Genomic DNA, 18,172 nt, shown 5'->3' on the forward strand with positions numbered 1-18,172 from the left:
CCTCTGATCCCGCTGCCTTCGTGCTGTGTCAAAATGTTAACCGGCTTGTTTGAGCAGGCGAGCGGGAAACGCGCAGGAAAGCAGTGGGGTCCTTCTCCAAATACACAGATCGGGTCCAATGATGTCATCGGGACCCTATCTGCAATTTTAATTGAAGGCCTGAGTCTGAGAGCAGTGACGGCTTCCCCAGGCTATACCTGTCGGTTCCCAGGGGTCCCCAGCTGTGGCCTTCTGCTGCTGAATCGGGGGTAGGCGGGAATGTGGAGTAATCAGATCAGCCATGATCTTATTGAATGGCGGAGCAGGCTCGAAGGGCCGAGTGGCCTACTCCTGCTTCTAATTCATATGTTCGTATGAATTCCCGTTCCCGCCCACTGACCAGGTAGTGAATCTGGCCAGGTTCGGGCAGGTCACCATGAAAATTAATGGAAATAATGTGTAGCCATTAAAATTGGCCGGACCTCCATGTTCCCGGACTCCCCGGGTACACCGCCCGCTTTGGGGGATCGCACACACCATACCCACCCTCTCTTTAAAATCGGGTCAGTGTATTCAAAAATATTTTTTTTTATCTTCTATACATTTTGCACTATTTATGAGTCCATTTTAATATTTAAATTACTACTATGTCTGGTTTGGGCACAATGTGAGTTGCATACATGATTAATGATGCCTCCAGTAGGTCCCTTGATTAATTGTTCATTTTTACAATTAAATCAGCAGGAGCGGCTGGGTTCCTGTTTTGATATATACAAAAGGCTATTTTTAGAACAAGTCTTTATTGAGTCATCCACTGTGCATGATCTAGGTTAGAAGAACATGCACATAATGTCATGGTCAGAAAAAAAAGGTACGTTGGTAACATGGTCTCCTTTACATAAAATGCGTGTCTGCCATAACTATTTGTAAATGTACAATGCAGGGCCCAAGGCCAAGTGTTGCTTATGCACATACATACAAGCAAATTGGGGAAAAATTTAAACAGGAGAAATATAGGAATACACAATAGAAAATTTAGAGCTAGATTACATTGAATGCCTCTTTATGCCCAAAGGCCAAGTATAAATATATCAGGTTAAAATCTTCACAGCAGCTTACTTTTTGCCATTTTCTTCCTGATATTTTATGTTCTTTAATCTTTCCTGTGGTTTTCCTTTTACTTATATAGGTAGCAATGAAGTATCACACAGTTTTGTACTTGACATAAGAAAATGTCACTGTGATCCTTCAAGGGAAGATAGGTAAGAAAATTGACAAACAAAGGTGGAAAGGAGAAGAGGACTACCATGAAGAAAAGTAGATAAGACTTTATATAAAAACACATACTATGGGCTGAATTTTGCCGGTGCTCAGAGGGTGGGTTTGGAGGTGGGTCCGCTGTCAAAATTCAAAAGAGTGACAGCGGGGCGGTATCCCGCTCTAAACCCGCCTCCTTGTGAATTTCCCTAGTGCTGGCTCTGCCTGCGCTTTGCAGACACGACATTAAGCAACGGGTCATGCAATTGTGCTCAACAAGAGGGTGTTTAAAGCAATTTAACCAATATTTTACCAGGTACAAAGCATTTCCCCATGTTTTCCACGAGGTTCCCATCGCTCGGGGATCACGCCAGGCAAGTATGTCGGATTCTGAACAATTCTCCATTTCTTTCATTAGGTGACAGCTGCAAAAGTGGTATAAAAGCTACCATTTTCCAGCTGGTCACTTTCCAATCTCAGAAGCTTCAGCCTTCAGTATTTGGAACCTACTTTTGAGCTTTATGCACTTTTGAAGTGTTTGGAGTAATCTCTCTATCCACTGTCACCTCCTTGGAACAACCTATCTCAAAATTAACAGATTACTTCTGTCATCTCAACCTCACTTGCCATCTATTCCATCAGCATCGGTGCCCTTGAAAAATTTCACCTTGGTCAACAAGATCAGCCCCAACACCAGCATCACCGGGCACATCAGCAGCACCAACATCCACACCAACCTTCTCCGCAATCAGTTGATGCTGCACTGGACAAAGGGCATCATCACCCATGCACATTGCTGCCCGGGACACCAGCGATGGCCTCACCATGTCCAGATTTGCTTCACTTAACACTGAACACCCTGACTGCCACATGATGCACCAGGTTGGCACCACCCCACACCAGCACCATAAAGCATCCCTACAATGTCCAAGCCATTCCTTTCACACTCATCATCATTGAGGGGGTGGGGACAATGTGTCTCACCATTCACTGGAACTCATTAAGACACTTCAAAGGTGCACACAAATCTGTCCAAGAAGGCAAAGTGGTGACAATAAGGATTTCAATGCTTGACAACGCATTAACAGGAAGTTTACAGGAACATTGGTTAAAACACCCAAGTGCCTACCCTTGTGTGTTGTTAGTTGGTATGATTGGACTAGGATGAGGGTGAGTGTGAGGGGTGTCTAGTGAGATGGAGTAGTGATAATATAGATAGAGAGGGATGGGTGGAGCTGCAAGGTAAGTTGGTGTGAGTAAAGATGTGTAGGAGTAGGGTAGGGAAAGCAGAGTGATGGAGATGTGATGAGTGGCACAGGAGGATGAGGTTGAGTATGGCTTTGCAGTGACGTTTCGTGATCTACTGAGATCATTGAAAGGTTTATACCACTGCAGCCTGGTCCTCCTGATGACATCCCTGCTTGTATCCTCCTGTGCAATGTGCAACCAGGCTGTGTTGGTGTCCTGGGGAGGTCTCTTCCGCCCATTGGAAGGGAAGAGAACCTCCCTACGTGCTGTGACTCCCTCCATAAGCATATGGAGGGAGTCATGGGAGAACCGTGAGTGCAGCCCTGCACCTTTGTGCCGTGATTGTCAGTGTTTGCAGCACCTCAATGCTGTAGAACACCAACAGCAGAACTGTCAAAATCAATTTGGACATGGTCCCTTTAAGGAAACTGGCTGATGATACATCATCAAATGATGTAATCAGACCCGCTTCCTATTAATTGGCCAGGAACCTCACAGGGCGGGCTTAACAAGCCCCATCATAGTAAAATCTTGTTGGAGGCCGGGATCGAGACAGATGCCAGGTCCTCACACACCACGGACATCACCTGCCGAACAAAGGAGGATTGGAGAGGTTGGAAAAATCCAGCCCTATATGTGAGGACCAGAATACTGGGGTTGATTTTAACCCAGCCCATTTGGTGGAAACCTGGCTGGTGGGTAGTTAAAACCGAGCAGGTCAGTTATCCGCTCAGAATTTGCCCCTTTCCCGCTGCCTGTGATCTTAACTTGCAGGTGGTTGAGGCACCTGCCTAAAGGTGGAGCCCTCAGGAATTTATGCAAATCAAAGTCTTATTGATTTAACAGGAACCCGGTTACATTTTAACGCAGGCCTGAGTGGGGAAGCCACCGGTCTGGTTTGATTTATCTCACTCCCAAATACCACAATGATAGTTCACAAGTTTTGATTGAGTAACATCCTTACTTAAGTAAGAGTACTCAATTTACATTTACATATTTTATTCTTTTTTGGCTTAAGTGTAAATATGTGCCTGCAAATTAATGGGGAAGGATATATTTTTTTACCACGCCTCTGATGAAAGCATTTATATCCTGGTGGGTTATTAATCCATGGTCACTGGTTGTCTCTGGTAATGTGCTAAAAGGCTATATTTTATATGTGAGCAATTCCAGCGTGTGTAAGCAGGCTATTTGACAACACTCAATTTGCCATGTGGGCACTTAGAAGTATGAAGCAATTTTCAATCACTCTGAAATGTCTTGTATTTTGAAGTGCTTCTCTTTGGGCTGGATTAATCCTGATTCAGCCCCAGGAGGGTGTTGGTGGGACTTAGGCCTACGGCCGCATCCCACATTAGCCAACTTGGTTTCTCCCCTTGGTTCTTATTTACTATACATGGGAGAGCTCCAGGTGGGATCTGTAGGAGAAGGAAGATACAATGGTGCTGCAATGGGACCACTGAGATGAGACCTAACATAGAGAAGCTTTTGGGGCAAGACTGGGGTCGCTCCCTCCAAAAGGGGATCAGTGGCCTTCCATCTCTGCTGCAAGGACTATCCCTCTTTTGCTAGTCCCTGAGGTTGGTGGAATCAGTGGCAGAAGGCAGGAAATGGGGCAGCTTGCTTGGTCTTGCCTCCCTGCCAGCAGAGCAGTGACAGGGCCAGGACAGGAACTATCTGATTTTCCTGCCACTTCTGCCACTAAAGCACACATTTGGATTTAAGATTTGTGTTTAAGATTTTTGAATTAGACTGTACCAGTTTGTATCATTGTTGATTCTTTCCTATTGACAATTTAACTTTATTTTAGAACGATTGCTTAAAATGTTTAAATCTATTTTCAGATTAGCTACTTATGGATGTAAGAGCAAATTCACAGTTATGGTGCCTCTGTTCTTTGGAATGGCATCCCCAGTTCTGCATTGTTTTAACCTTCCTTCAAAACTAAAATTGAAAGTAACCAACATAAGGATCAATCCATCCAGAAATTCTTCAGCACATTACTCCACTATACCACTCATCATTGAATCCAATTCCATACAGTGCTTCAAGGCATTGATTAAGTTATTCCGTTAGGCAGAGCAAAGAGGTACTGAATAAATATTAATGAGCTAATTTAAATAGACTTTTACATTGGCGCACCGGAATTCCACAGGGGTGTCAGGGAGCAAACAAGCTTATGTGGCACAGAACAAAAGGTGTGCTGTTGCCTCTACAAAGTTAGAAATGTAAAAACAAAAATATGCACGAGTTGATCTCACATGGTAGTGTTCATGGGCAAAAAAATGTAAAAAGTCACTATTTCCCTGTAACTGTGTCTCTGCTTGTCTCGGCTAATTCTTTCTGTCTCGTGCTCTTTGTGTTTCTTTGTGTCACTCTCTGTATGTCTCTCATATACCTTGTCTTGTCATCTCTGTATCTTTATGTTTGTCTATTGCACTTTTTCTTACTTTCTCTCTTTTGTATATTTCTATCCTTGTCTCTGTTTTCCCTCTTCTGCATGTTTCTTACTTTCTGTATTCCTCTCACACGCTTTCTGTCTTTCTCTCCGTGTGCACGTGTCTCGCTCTTTTTATCTCTGTGTTTCTTTCTATATATATACGTATCTCTGACATTCGGTTTGCCTCAGACACTTTAGCCCTGATTGTAACTCGGGGTGAGAGGTCAGCACGGGGCCGGCAGGGCGAGTGGCAGGCTCATCACTCTCAGGCCTCAGTACCAGTTTCCATTCGCGATCGAGGGAGGGGAAAGGATACCTGGGGCAGAAGAGGAACTCCTGCTCTTGCTCCTCCTGGCCTTCAAGGAAACCTTTAAAAATGATAAATGTCTACCCTCTCAGCCTCTTCTGGGTCTGCTGCTCCTTGACGCCTGGTGTTTCTGGCGAAGCTGGCACTAGGCACCGAACCCGACGACTGCACATTAAAATAACATTGGGGTTTAAATTATATAATCAGACCCCAGTCTTTTGAATTTTAATGACCAGGACCTCAGCAGTGCATTCCTTTGCTCATGCATTGGAGCCTGACTTCCAGTAGTTTCCAGACCCCAGCAGGGGACATCACAGAGTTTAGTCATTTTTCCGTCCACGGCGTCATAACACAGGTGACTGTTTGGTTATATCCACTAGTACCTGACATTTGCCATTGGACAACAAAACAACAAGACTTCTACAACTTATTCTGTTCCCTTGAGTTCAGCAAATAATCATTTGTACCCTTGTGTCTTTCACTCACTTAATGTGCAAATGCGAATGTGACCCCTGACTTATGATGATGCACATTAATGCCCACTTTCCCAGGAGTAACCATGATTCAAACATTTAGTATCAATTCAGTGTTACTGAGCTTGATAATGAGAAGGCTTGATAGTTGGCTCTTGGGAAATTTAGCTGTGCATTATAATCATGACTCTTAATGCCGCTGCATGTGCCATGCATCAGGTGCAATAAGGCCCATTGCGAAACCACAGTGCTGATTGAGCAGGCCTTTGTCATGCTGAAACAGAATTCAAGTGTCTGGACTGCTCTGGTGGCTGCCTCACAGATGCCCCGGGAAGGTGGCCTAAACAGTGGCAGTATGCTGCACAACTCTCCATTGATAGAGGCATCAGCACACAGTTTACCTATGGTCACCCGTGCAAGAGGAGGACGAAGAGAGGAAACAGCATCTGCCGTCTAAAAAAGAACCATGGCAGCACAAGAATAGTGGCAGCAATTGATTGATGGCTTTTTCCCTTGAGATGTTGCACTGAAACATTTGTCTTGTGTTGACTGGAATGATGTCCATCCTATCTGTTTATACATTTTGAGATAAGTCAGGATTGGCTAGAGTTCTGGTGTTAACACTAATGCCAAAGTGGTGAAGGATTGTTCCCAGTGGAAAACATGTGGGGCTTCACACGGCAGGATAATAGTGTTAATAAACCCAGAAACTAGAGATACGAATGCGCTGAGAACCGAAAGCGAAAAACATACATAATAAGGGTTTGCTGTTTGGAAGGGGATAAGGTTAGTGTTCACCAAATTCTTTTTCATTTTTAATAAATGGAATAATTCATACAGGAGTAAGTTTCTAAACATAGAGATCTGTGAAAAACACTGGTAAGATCTCTTAGATTTAAATTGATCTGGCATTAAACAACATAAATTAATATAGGTCAACATTTTTAATTTATTAAAGCACCTTAACTTTGCATTGTTGCTCAGTGAAACACATGTGGTTTGAATTTCAAGTTCTTTTAGAAATCACTGTGTCACATCTGACCTTTACCTGCACAAGGAGAACTCAATCCTTGAGAGATACAGTAACCTATAGTCTAACTACATGCCATGCATTTTAAACTATGCCAGCAACTGGAAGGTTTGTATTATTGATGAGCAAAAGAAAGTTTTTCAAGCAGGTTTTCTGAAAAGTTATGAAAGTCATTCAAAATTAATAAAATGATTAGAAGTAACTTCCAATGACGAAGAATTGATACAAAGTTTTTTTTGGATGTAATTAATCTTTTTTTAGATTATTTACTCAGCTCCCTCTTGTACGGTATACTTACCTAGTTAATACCTCAGAGGTTTAGGCATGAGAAAGATTGACAAGTTACTTTCAAAACAAAGAATAAAGACATTGGGCTTGAAATTTCAATGGTGCCATTGCGCTGTGGCATATATCAGAATTGAAACTGGGGGACTTCCACTAGCCTTGAGGTTATGGTACTGAGAGGTATGTAGGTTATGTTAATACAGGCTGCACTACCTCAGAGACACTGAGGGAGGGTGGGGGAGCAGGTTTGGGAACTCCTGCAGAGGTGGGAGTTAGGCCCCAATTTGAGACTCAACGACTGATAGGGAGAGGGGGCCATGAAAATCTTTGGGAGGAGCGAAAATACCCGGAGATGAGACAGAAACCCATTACAGCAGCAGGATATAAAACGTGCTGCTGCTTAAAGAGGTTGTGGCAGCACTGGAAGAAGCAGGCAACCTGGGTGACAAGGAGACATCGCTGAGGAAGTGGTGTGGTCTGTAGATTCTGGTGGACAGGTACTTCCTAAAGAAAGAAAGACTTGCATTTATATAGCACCTTTCATGATCTCAGGACGTCCCAAAGCGCTTTACAGCCAATAAAGTACTTTTTGAAGTGTAGTCACTGTTGTAATGTAGGAAATGCTGCAGCCAAGTTGCACACAGCAAGCTCCCACAAACAAAAATGTGATAATGACCAGATAATCAGTTTTAGTGATGTTAATTGAGGGATAAATATTGGCCAGGACACCGGGGACAACTTCCCTGCTCTTCTTCGAAATAGTGTCAGGGGATCTTTTACGTCCACCTGAGAGAGCAGACAGGGCCTCGGTTTAACGTCTCATCCGAAAGACGGTCTTCTCCTTTGGTGTTGACTTATCCTGCGTACCTCTCTCATTTTCTCTTCCTCCTGCTCCTGTTCTGCCTCCATTATAAGGATGTATATGTGAATGCCTACAGTAAAACTGACAGAAATGAGGAATTATTGAGTTAGATGATTGCTGAAAGTTTGAATATGAATTACTGCAGCTGAGAATTACTTTTTGGGGCGATTTTATTAGCATTCAGCCTACACATCTTTGAACTTGCTTCTGACTGCCTGTGGGAGTGAACCACAGGGCGATTTTTGTCCGCCCCCCATCATCCAAAGGGAGGGTTTCTCAGAAGCAGATATGGCATTCCCTATCTTTATATGCCATTATCATTACGGAGGCGAAGGATTAGGAGGAGTGGATGGAGAAAAGGAGAGTGAGGTAGTATTTAAGGAGGATGAACCCCAACAGATATTAGCTCCCCCCAAAGAATATACAGGCAATGCAGGTCCTATGAGGACTGTAGTGAGGAGATGTATATAAGATGAGTGTGCTTCATCAAAGAGGCAGCAGGGAGCTTTGCCAACCATTGCATGAGGACCTGCAGCAAAAGTCATCTGCCACAGTGCTCTATCTGTGGCTACAATACTGATGACTACACACAGTTTATATGGTTCCAGGTCATTGCAGACAGCCACAGGGGATTTATGTAACATCAGCCAGAGTGCAGTACATGCATGTATTTGTCAAGTGACTGACTTTACAAGGGAGCTGAGGAATTAATTGATTTTTATCATCACAGCAAGGTAGCAACAACATAGGGTCATCCAGTTTTAAAAGGTTATTGGTTTCTTAAGGTTCACAGTACAATAGGTGGAACCCACGTTGCTTTGCCAGCTCCTGCAGTCAGCGCCATCAGCTTCCACTCCCTGAATGCATAGATTGTGTGTGACAATATGCAAAGGATCCTACATGCCAACTCGAAATTTGCTGTAAGTTGCCAGGATGCATTAATCCTTTGAAATTTAGCCCTCGCTGAGCCCTTTAAGGAACAAAAATATGTCAATGGATGGCTTGTGAATGATTAGGCATACCCCTGCTCTCATGGATAATGATCAGCCGAGGAATGCTACAATGAGGCACATGCCTCTATCAGAGAGTTCAAGAGAATCATTGGAGTCTTAAAGGGATGCTTTTGCTGCCTAGATGGGTTGGGAGGGGCTGTTCGGTATGCTCCAGCTGATATGTCCCACACAGTTCTATCTTCCTATACCCTGCACAACATCGCCATACGAAATGGCCTGGACTTGACATTCCTGGGGAGGTGGCCCTAACTGCTTTAAAGACAGAAGTACATGGTGGAGAACATCAGGATGTTTGTCACTCAAAAGACACTCCAATGACTACTGTAAGCAGCATCAGACCACAATTCATCACTGAAGGCTTCTCTTCTATTCAACACAGTCTATCTTTGTCACAGCTGCCTTAACTCCTTCTCTCCAACCTTCAAATAAAAGCCAAACCTTTCAATCTGTTACCCATCCTAAATTATTACAACACCTCAGATCTCTTTGCCCCTAAATGGCCATGCTAATAATAGTCTGATTGAATAAGCATGAATAAATGCACCCTTTCCTGTATGGCTCTAACTCCTATGAATAACAGAGAATGACATAAGTGCACATTCTCCTTTAATACAATATAAACTCCAAAGTGAACAGAAACTAAGTTATTCTTTTTTTAAATTCGTTCCTGGGTTGTGGCCTCGCTGGCAAGGCCAGCTTTTATTGCCCATCCCTAATTGCCCTTGAGAAGGTGGTGGTGAGCCGCCTTCTTGAACCACTGCAGTCCATGTGGTGAAGGTACTCCCACAGTGCTTTTAGGGAGGGAGTTCAGGATTTTGACCCAGCGACGATGAAGCAACAGTGATATATTTCCAAATCAGGATGGTGTATAATTTAGAGGGGAACTTGCAGGTGATGGTGTTCCCAGGCACCTGCTGCCCTTGTCCTTCTAGGTGGAAGAGGTCGCGGGTTTGGGAGGTGCTGCCGAAGAAACCTTGGTGAGTTGCTGCAGTGCATCTTGTAGATGGTACACACTGCAGCCACGGTGTGCCGGTGTTGGAGGGAGTGAATGTTTAAGGTGGCGGATGAGGTGCCAATCAAGTGGGCTGCTTTGTCTTGGATGGCGTTGAGCTTTTTGAGTGTTGTTGGATCTGCACTCATTCAGGCAAGTGGAGAGTATTCCATCACACTCCTGACTTGTGCCTTGTAAATGGTGGAAAGACTTTGGGGAGTCAGAAGGTGAGACACTCGCTGCAGAATATCCAGCCTCTGGCCTGCTCTTGTAGCCACATGTGGCTGGTCCAGTTAAGTTTCTGGTCATTGGTGACCCCCAGGATGTTGATGGTTGGGGGATTCGGCGATGGTAATGATGTTGAATGTTAAGGGGCGGTGATTAGACTCTCTCATGTTGGAGATAGTCATTGCCTGGAACTTGTGTGGCACGAATGTTACTTGCCACTTATCAGCCTAAGCCTGAATGTTATCCAGGTCTTGTTGCATGCGGGCATGGAATGCTTCATTATCTGAGGAGTTGCGAATGGCATTGAACACTGTGCAATCATCAGCGAACATCCCCACTTCTGACCTTATGTTGGAGGGAAGGTCATTGATGAAGCAGCTGAAGATGGTTGGGCCTAGGACACTGCCCTGAGGAACTCCTGCAGCAATGTCCTGGGGCTGAGATGATTGACCTCCAACAACCACAACCATCTTCCTTTGTGCTAGGTATGACTCCAGCCAGTGGAGAGTTTTCTCCCTGATTCCCATTGGCTTCAATTTTACGAGGGCTCCTTGATGCCACACTCGGTCAAATGCTGCCTTGATGTCAAGGGCAGTCACTCTCACCTCACCTCTGGAATTCAGCTCTTTTGTCCATGTTTGAATCAAGGCTGTAATGAGGTCTGGAGCCGAGTGGTCCTGGCGAAACCCAAACTGAGCATTGGTGAGCAGGTTATTGGTGAGTAAGTGCTGCTTGATAGCACTGTTGATGACACCTTCCATTACTTTGCTGATAATTGAGAGTAGACTGATGGGGTGGTAATTGGCTGGATTGGATTTGTCCTGCTTTTTGTGGATAGGACATACCTGCGCAGTTTTCCACATTGTCGGGTAGATGCCAGTGTTGTAGCTGTACTGGAACAGCTTGGCTAGAGGTGCGGCTAGTTCTGGAGCGCAAGTCTTCAGCATAACAGCCGAATATTGTCGGGGCCCATAGCCTTTGCTGTATCCAGTTTGCTCGGCCGTTTGTTGATATCACGTGGAGTGAATCCAATTGGCAGAAGACTGGCTTCTGTGGTGGTGAGGATGTCAGGAGGAGGCCGATATGAATCATCCACTCGGCACTTCTGGCTGAAGATGGTTACAAACACTTCAGCCTTGTCTTTTGCACTCACGTGCTGGGCTCCGCCATCATTGAGGATGGGGATATTCATGGAGCCTCCTCCTCCCATTAGTTGTTTAATTGTCCACCACCATTCACGACCACCATTTCTGAAGCCGTGCTTCCCCTGGATAGCTAGACTTGTCTTTTTATCCCTCCTATTTTAGTGTTTCTCCCAGGTACAACCTGAGAGCCAATATCACAAGAGATGCTCGGCTGCTCCTGGACTACAAAAGGCTCAAAAACTGAGGTGGCCCTCCTTTTATGGCTGCTTGATCCTGGGAGGGATGTTGTTGTGTATGTACCTTTAAGGGAATAACTGGTCTCAGACTGCAGTACCGGCAGTGACCACCCATGTATGAAAGGCACTAGCAGCCTTCTGTAGTTTCAGTTTCCCGGTTGTCTCCATTCAGTAAAGACTTGTTATAATCAACTCCTGCTGCCCGTGTCTCAATTATACACGGACATAATATTGGCGACGAGCAGATACGAACTTACCCACAGTCTGCACCACCTCATGGGATCCATTCCTGAAGCGAAGTGAGCAGAGGTCGAGGCCAGAAGGAAGAAAGAAGCAGTAGAAACGGGCGTAGACCGTGGGCATCTGCCCCTGAGTCAGCGGAGTTGAAGATTGCAGGAGAGGCTGTCGAGAGCGGGGCTTGGTTCCTGTCGACGGTGCTTCAGCTAATCGGGCTGGTGGCAGGTAGTACACTGATCCTTCCTGGGCCGCGGCGGTCTAGAACTCGGGCGGGTGGCGTGCAACGGGGCCGAGCAGCGTTGTCGGGAAGGGGAGAGCGAGAGAGGGTGGAGCACACAGGGCGCGGCCAGTGCTACGAAGCCGGGCAGCGTACAGACCCGAAGAGAGGGAGGCAAGAGTCCCACAGGGTTGTTCCACGACGGGAAAATAATAAAATAAAATAAAAAATATTAAACGCACAGAAAGCCGTGAGGAGCTGCAGGTTGCCATGGAAACCGCGGAAAGCAGCGCTAGCAACAGCGGGGAAGATGGCAAAGCGCGGGAGGCGCCATCTTAATCCAGTGGGGAAGAAGGCAAAGCGCGGGAGGCGCCATTTTGTTAAATCAGGGAAGAAGGCAAAGCGCGGGACGCGCCATTTTAGATTTCCAAGATCCCGAAGACTGGCTGTATCACTGCCTTTGATAATGCAATAGAGGACTGGACCACGTATGTGGAAAGAGTCGAGGTATATTGCGAGGCAAACGAAATAGCCGATGAGAAAAAGGCATCGGTACTGCTAAACTTAATGGGCGCAAGAACGTACGGCCTATTGCGGGACCTGATTACTTCAGCCAAACCGAAGCGAAGAGTTTTAACAAAATTGTTGCTATCCTACAGGAACACCTAAACCCTGCACCGCTGCTGATAGCTGAAAGATTTAAATTCCACAGGAGAACTCAGCATAAAGATGAGAGCAATGCTGCATACCTTACGGAACTACGCAAGCTATCAAAGCACTGCCAGTTCGGAGCAGGACTGGCAGATACCCTACGGGACAAATTTGTCTGTGGACTCCTGAGTGAAGGAACCCAGAAGAAGTTACTCTCAGAGAAAGAGCTGACGCTAGATAAGGCTTTCAGCGTGGCAGTATCGTACGAAGCAGCAGCCAGGGGAGCTGCGGAAATACAACAAAAGCCACAGGAATACGGCACCCACGAAATGACACAGGGATTTGCAAAATGTTATCGCTGCGGCAGAACTAACCATGACCAGAAGGACTGCTGGTCCAAGGACAAAATATGCAGGCAATGCGGAAAGAAGGGACACATTGCACGAGTTTGCAGGTCTGGGAAGAAGACCAACGACAACAAAAAGGCTACTAAGGAACCATACAGGAAAGTACAAAAGATGACGGACAGTAGTTCCGAAGACCAGATGAGCGATAGTGAATCCGGGAACAAGAGACTAAGCTGTCTCAAACTTCACAACGTAATCGCAAAAGAGGATCACCGAACTATTTGTGTCACCCTCACGATAACAGGGTCCCAAGTCAAAATGGAATTGGATACAGGATCAGCTCTAACCATCATGAATCGACGAGACTACGAGCGGCTATTCTCACACATACCCTTGAGAGAGACATCCATTGTCTTGATGATGTATACGGGGCAAAAAGTATACCCCAGAGGAAAAATATGGGTGCCTGTCGAATACAACGGCAAGAAAATATGGAAATTGTATCTCTACATTCTGCAAGATGGTGGACCACCGTTATTGGGACGTGAATGGATCAGAAAGATAAGTTTAGACTGGCACTCCATTCAGGCACTGACGGTGGCGGGTAAAAAGGATGACGACGTCACTCCTGGACGATTGTCAACAATCTTAGCTGACGCCAAAGAGGTATTTCAACAAGAACTGGGCACTCTTAAAGGCGAAACCGCCTCGATAAAAATAGAGGAGAATGCAATTCCCAAGCTTTTCAAAGCAAGACCGGTACCATATGCAATTCGCCCAGCCGTCGAGGCAGAGCTGGAGAATCTGGAGAATGCAGGCATGTTATCTAAGGTAGACTGGAGTGAGTGGGTGACACCCATCATTCCTGTCATGAAGATAACATTAAACAATAAGTCTGAGGAGCCAAGGAAGGTTCGCATCTGTGGGGACTTCAAGGTGACGGTGAGCCCAGTCCTTCACACAGTACAATATCCTCTTCCAAGGATAGAAGATATCTTCGCCTCACTATCTGGAGGGAAGCGTTTTACAAAAATTGACCTAGCACAAGCATGTTTGCAGATGGAGGTTGAAGAATCCTCTAGGAAGTATCTCACGATAAACACTCACAAAGGTCTTTGACAGTATGATCGACTGGTATTCGGAGTAGCATCAGCTCCGGCGATATGGCAAAGAGCGATGGAACAAGTCCTGCAAGGGATTCCGGGGACTCAGTGTTACTTAGATGACATCCTAGTGACAGGTGAGGATGACAGTGAACACCTTGCCAACCTAGCGCAGGTGCTCACTAGACTACGTGAACATGGGCTACGAGCCAATCGCCCCAAGTGCGAGTTTTTTAAGAAACAGATATCGTATTGTGGCCACGTGATTGATGAAGAGGGGTTGCATAAGTCCCCTGACAAAATTGAAGCGGTAGTTATGGCTCCGGCGCCTGAAAATGTGTCGCAACTGAGGTCATTCCTCGGATTGGTGAATTACTACCATAAGTTTTTGCCGAATTTGTCCACAATTCTGCATCCACTGAACGCCCTACTACGAATGGGAGTAGCATGGAAATGGAGCGATGAATGTAAGCGGGCCTTTCAGGAGAGTAAGGACCTAATCACTTCAAGAAAAGTATTGGCTCACTACAACCCATCACTACCGATAAGACTGGCGTGTGATGCGTCTCCCTACGGCATTGGGGCGGTACTGTCACATAAATTCCTTGATGGTTCAGAGAGGCCGATAGCTTTTGCGTCACGCTCGTTAACTTCAGCCGAGCGTAACTACGCTCAGATTGACAGAGAGGCCCTCAGCCTGGTGTGGGGGGTGAAGAAGTTCAATCACTACCTGCACGGTCAGAAATTTACTCTACTATCGGATCATCAACCTCTCGTCTCCATTTTCAACCCTCAGAAGGGCGTACCGATAATGACGGCACAACGGCTGCAGAGGTGGTCCCTTTTCCTAGGGGCACACCAATATGACATCGAGTACAAGGGAACTAAACAGCATGGGAATGCTAATGGATTGTCGCGCCTACCATTACCGACGATGGAAGAAGAACTGGCAGTGGATCAAGTGGAGTTATTCCACTCGACTATAGTCGAATGTCTCCCTATGACGAATGCAAACATAGAAAAGGAAACACGAAATGACCCGACACTCTCCTGGGTCTATGATTTAACGGTGAAGGGATGGCCAGCACATGGCAAACCACTGCTGCCAGCATTCTCGCCAAGAAGAGAACAGCTGTCAGTGTGCAGAGGGACCTTGATGTGTGGATCCAGAGTAGTAATTCCACCCAAATTGACGGATAGAGTGCTCAATGAGCTTCATGAGGGTCATCTGGGTGGGGTAAAAATGAAAAACTTAGCCAGAGCGTTTGTGTGGTGGCCGGGAATCGATAGAGAAATCGAAGAGATGACCAAGAGCTGTACAGGATGCCAGAAGGTCCAAAACGCCCCACCACAAGCCCCTCTACATCCATGGGAGTGGCCCTCATCTCCATGGCAAAGGGTGGACATTGATTTTCCTGGTCCCTTTATGGACTCGATGTTTTTAATTGCGGTGGATGCACATTCAAAGTGGCCAGAGGTAATAAAAATGTCCTCAACCACCACAGAAAAAACTATCACAGTCTTACGAACCATATTCGCCAGGAATGTGCTGCCTGAACAGATTTGCTCTGACAATGGACCACCGTTTGTGTCTGAAGAGTTCCGGAGGTTCTTAAAGAACAATGGTGTTAAGCATTACACATCCGCCCCATATCATGCAGCCACTAATGGATTGGCCGAGAGGTTTGTTCAAACATTCAAGAAGGCTATCAAGGCAATGTGTAATGAAGATATACCCCTACAACACAAGGTGGATAACTTCTTGTTTGCCTACCGGAATGCGACACATGCGGTTACCAACCAAACTCCAGCCATGATGTTCTTCAATCGAAGACTACGATGCCGCTTGGATTTGGTTAAGCCAAACGTCCGAAGAGATGTGGCGAACAGGCAGTTTCAGAATATGAATGAAAGGCCGGCCAGGAATTTTAAGATAGGTCAACCAGTTTTGGCCCGGGACTACCACACAGAGAAATGGCAGCCAGGAACGATCTGTACACGGCAAGGACCTCTAATGTATACCGTGGACGTTGGAGAGAGTATTGTAAGACGCCATGCTGACCAGATTCTAGAGTCACTGGAAAATGTCAACTCCACACCACGATCTGATACACCTGGTGATGAAACCGAAGTACCAATTGCAGCTACCGCAGAATCGGTGATATTGGAAGCAGATGAACCAAACAACGACATTGATCCCGACTCAACCTCACCAGAAGAACCTGGTACCCCAAAGAGGCGTTATCCAGACAGAATCAGGAAGCCTCCTCAAAGACTGAACTTATAATTGCTTAACCTCAACCAATGTATCTAGCAACCGTAATTGTAATTGTAATTAGTTATTATTTAGTTGTTAAATGAATGTTATGTACTGTTTATCTAAAAGGGGAGGAATTGTTGTGTATGTACCTTTAAGGGAATAACTGGTCTCAGACTGCAGTACCGGCAGTGACCACCCCTGTATAAAAGGCACTAGCAGCCTTCTGTAGTTTCAGTTTCCCGATTGTCTCCATTCAGTAAAGACTTGTTATAATCAACTCCTGCTGTCCGTGTCTCAATTATGCACGGACATAATAGATATCCTTCTGGCTGCATCTCTGGACCTTATGTCTGGGCAGCCTGCTGTTGCCTGCTGTGTGTCAGTAACAAGTGTTCTGAGGGGGAAGACCAACTGCCTGGCATGTTGTTCTCCAAATCAGAAGCTTCATGCAGGTTACCTCCAGCCATCATCATTTCTCTTGGCCCTGGAACTGTGTCCCCACGGATCAGCAGGATGGATGGTGTAACTGCAGCTATAAGATCCTGAAAAGCCTGAGATACAGCAGGCTGCATCCCAGCCGCTTGTGTCTGGAAGCTAGTGTGCAGGGTACTGGCTATTCTGTTCTCTATTGTCACCAGAGAGGTGGTGTCTACTGCAAATCCCAATGAATCTGCCACACATTCCACTGATGTTTGAAATTAAGAAAAAGCTTCTCTGATGTTGCCAAAAGTTAGGGCTGTAGACTGTACAGTCACACCTGTCAGTTGCCCCACATCCTTGGAGACTGACCTCAGACCTGCACCTGAGTATGATGTTCCTTGATCATTCTTCTTTTCATGTGAGTACCCATGTCTTCTGGGTTCCATGAATCCAAAGCTTTGAGCAACCTTCTCCTCAGCCTGCACTGGAAAGGTGGCTTTCTCACACACACAATTCCTCCAGCTCCCTCTTGCTCTGTGAATCACACAGTGTCGCATTTTCCCAAATAATATCTAATACCTCTGGATGAAAATATCTGAGCTGGTACTTGGGAGTAAAAATGCAAGTGATGCAGCTGGTGAGATGGAGGAGGTTGGGGCAGGATGTTGTGGCAGGAACTCATGGGTGGCCTTCTGCTCAACTTTCTTTCCATCATCATGTTCCTCGCCTTCACCATCCTCATAACTGATGAGGAAGAAGTCCTATCTTCCTACCTCATCATCATCTTTCACCTCTCCCCCATCCTCTGTTCCCATTGCTGTGGTGGATCTTCAGGAAAAGAGGGTACAAACTACAAATGAGTGAACATTATCTATTTAGGATTCAGGAGACAGAGAAGGCAGTTGATGTTTGTGGCTCGGTGCTGTTTTAACAGGAATGCCATGATAAATATGCAGCCACTAACTTGGTGCTAGCACTGCCCCCAAACATGTCACCAGCAAGAGCAGAGTGCCTCCCCATCAGCTCCTTGACCTGATCATAGAGGATGACCTCTCTGATCAGGAATTTCCCTCTGGTGCCCTTCCTCTCACAGGCATCATATGCAAGTTTTTCCTAAAACAAGTTTGAGTGAATTAGGTAAAGGGTAGCAATTGAGGATTGTCCCCCAGAAGACAGTAACAGCTGATGCAACAGATGTGATGGTATCACCCTGTTAAAGTAGAGGAAGGGGTTTTAAAATTGTGCCTGCAAGTAAGTGCTGTTAAGGGGAAATGGCTATACATACTGTAAGATGCCTACTCTATGCCTCCTTTAACCAGAGTGCTGTGTGAAGGGTAGGTTGTACAGCTCCAACCTTTAGAAGGTGAAGAGTATACTGGTGCCCAGGGTGGCCAAGAAAGAAAAGAGAGAGTGGCCAATGTCTTACCGGGCCTGTCCTTGTTA

This window comes from Somniosus microcephalus, chromosome 4 (genome assembly GCF_052327205.1).
Source record: "Somniosus microcephalus isolate GS21.2 chromosome 4, FLI_Smic_1.0, whole genome shotgun sequence".
Classification (NCBI taxonomy): domain Eukaryota; kingdom Metazoa; phylum Chordata; class Chondrichthyes; order Squaliformes; family Somniosidae; genus Somniosus; species Somniosus microcephalus.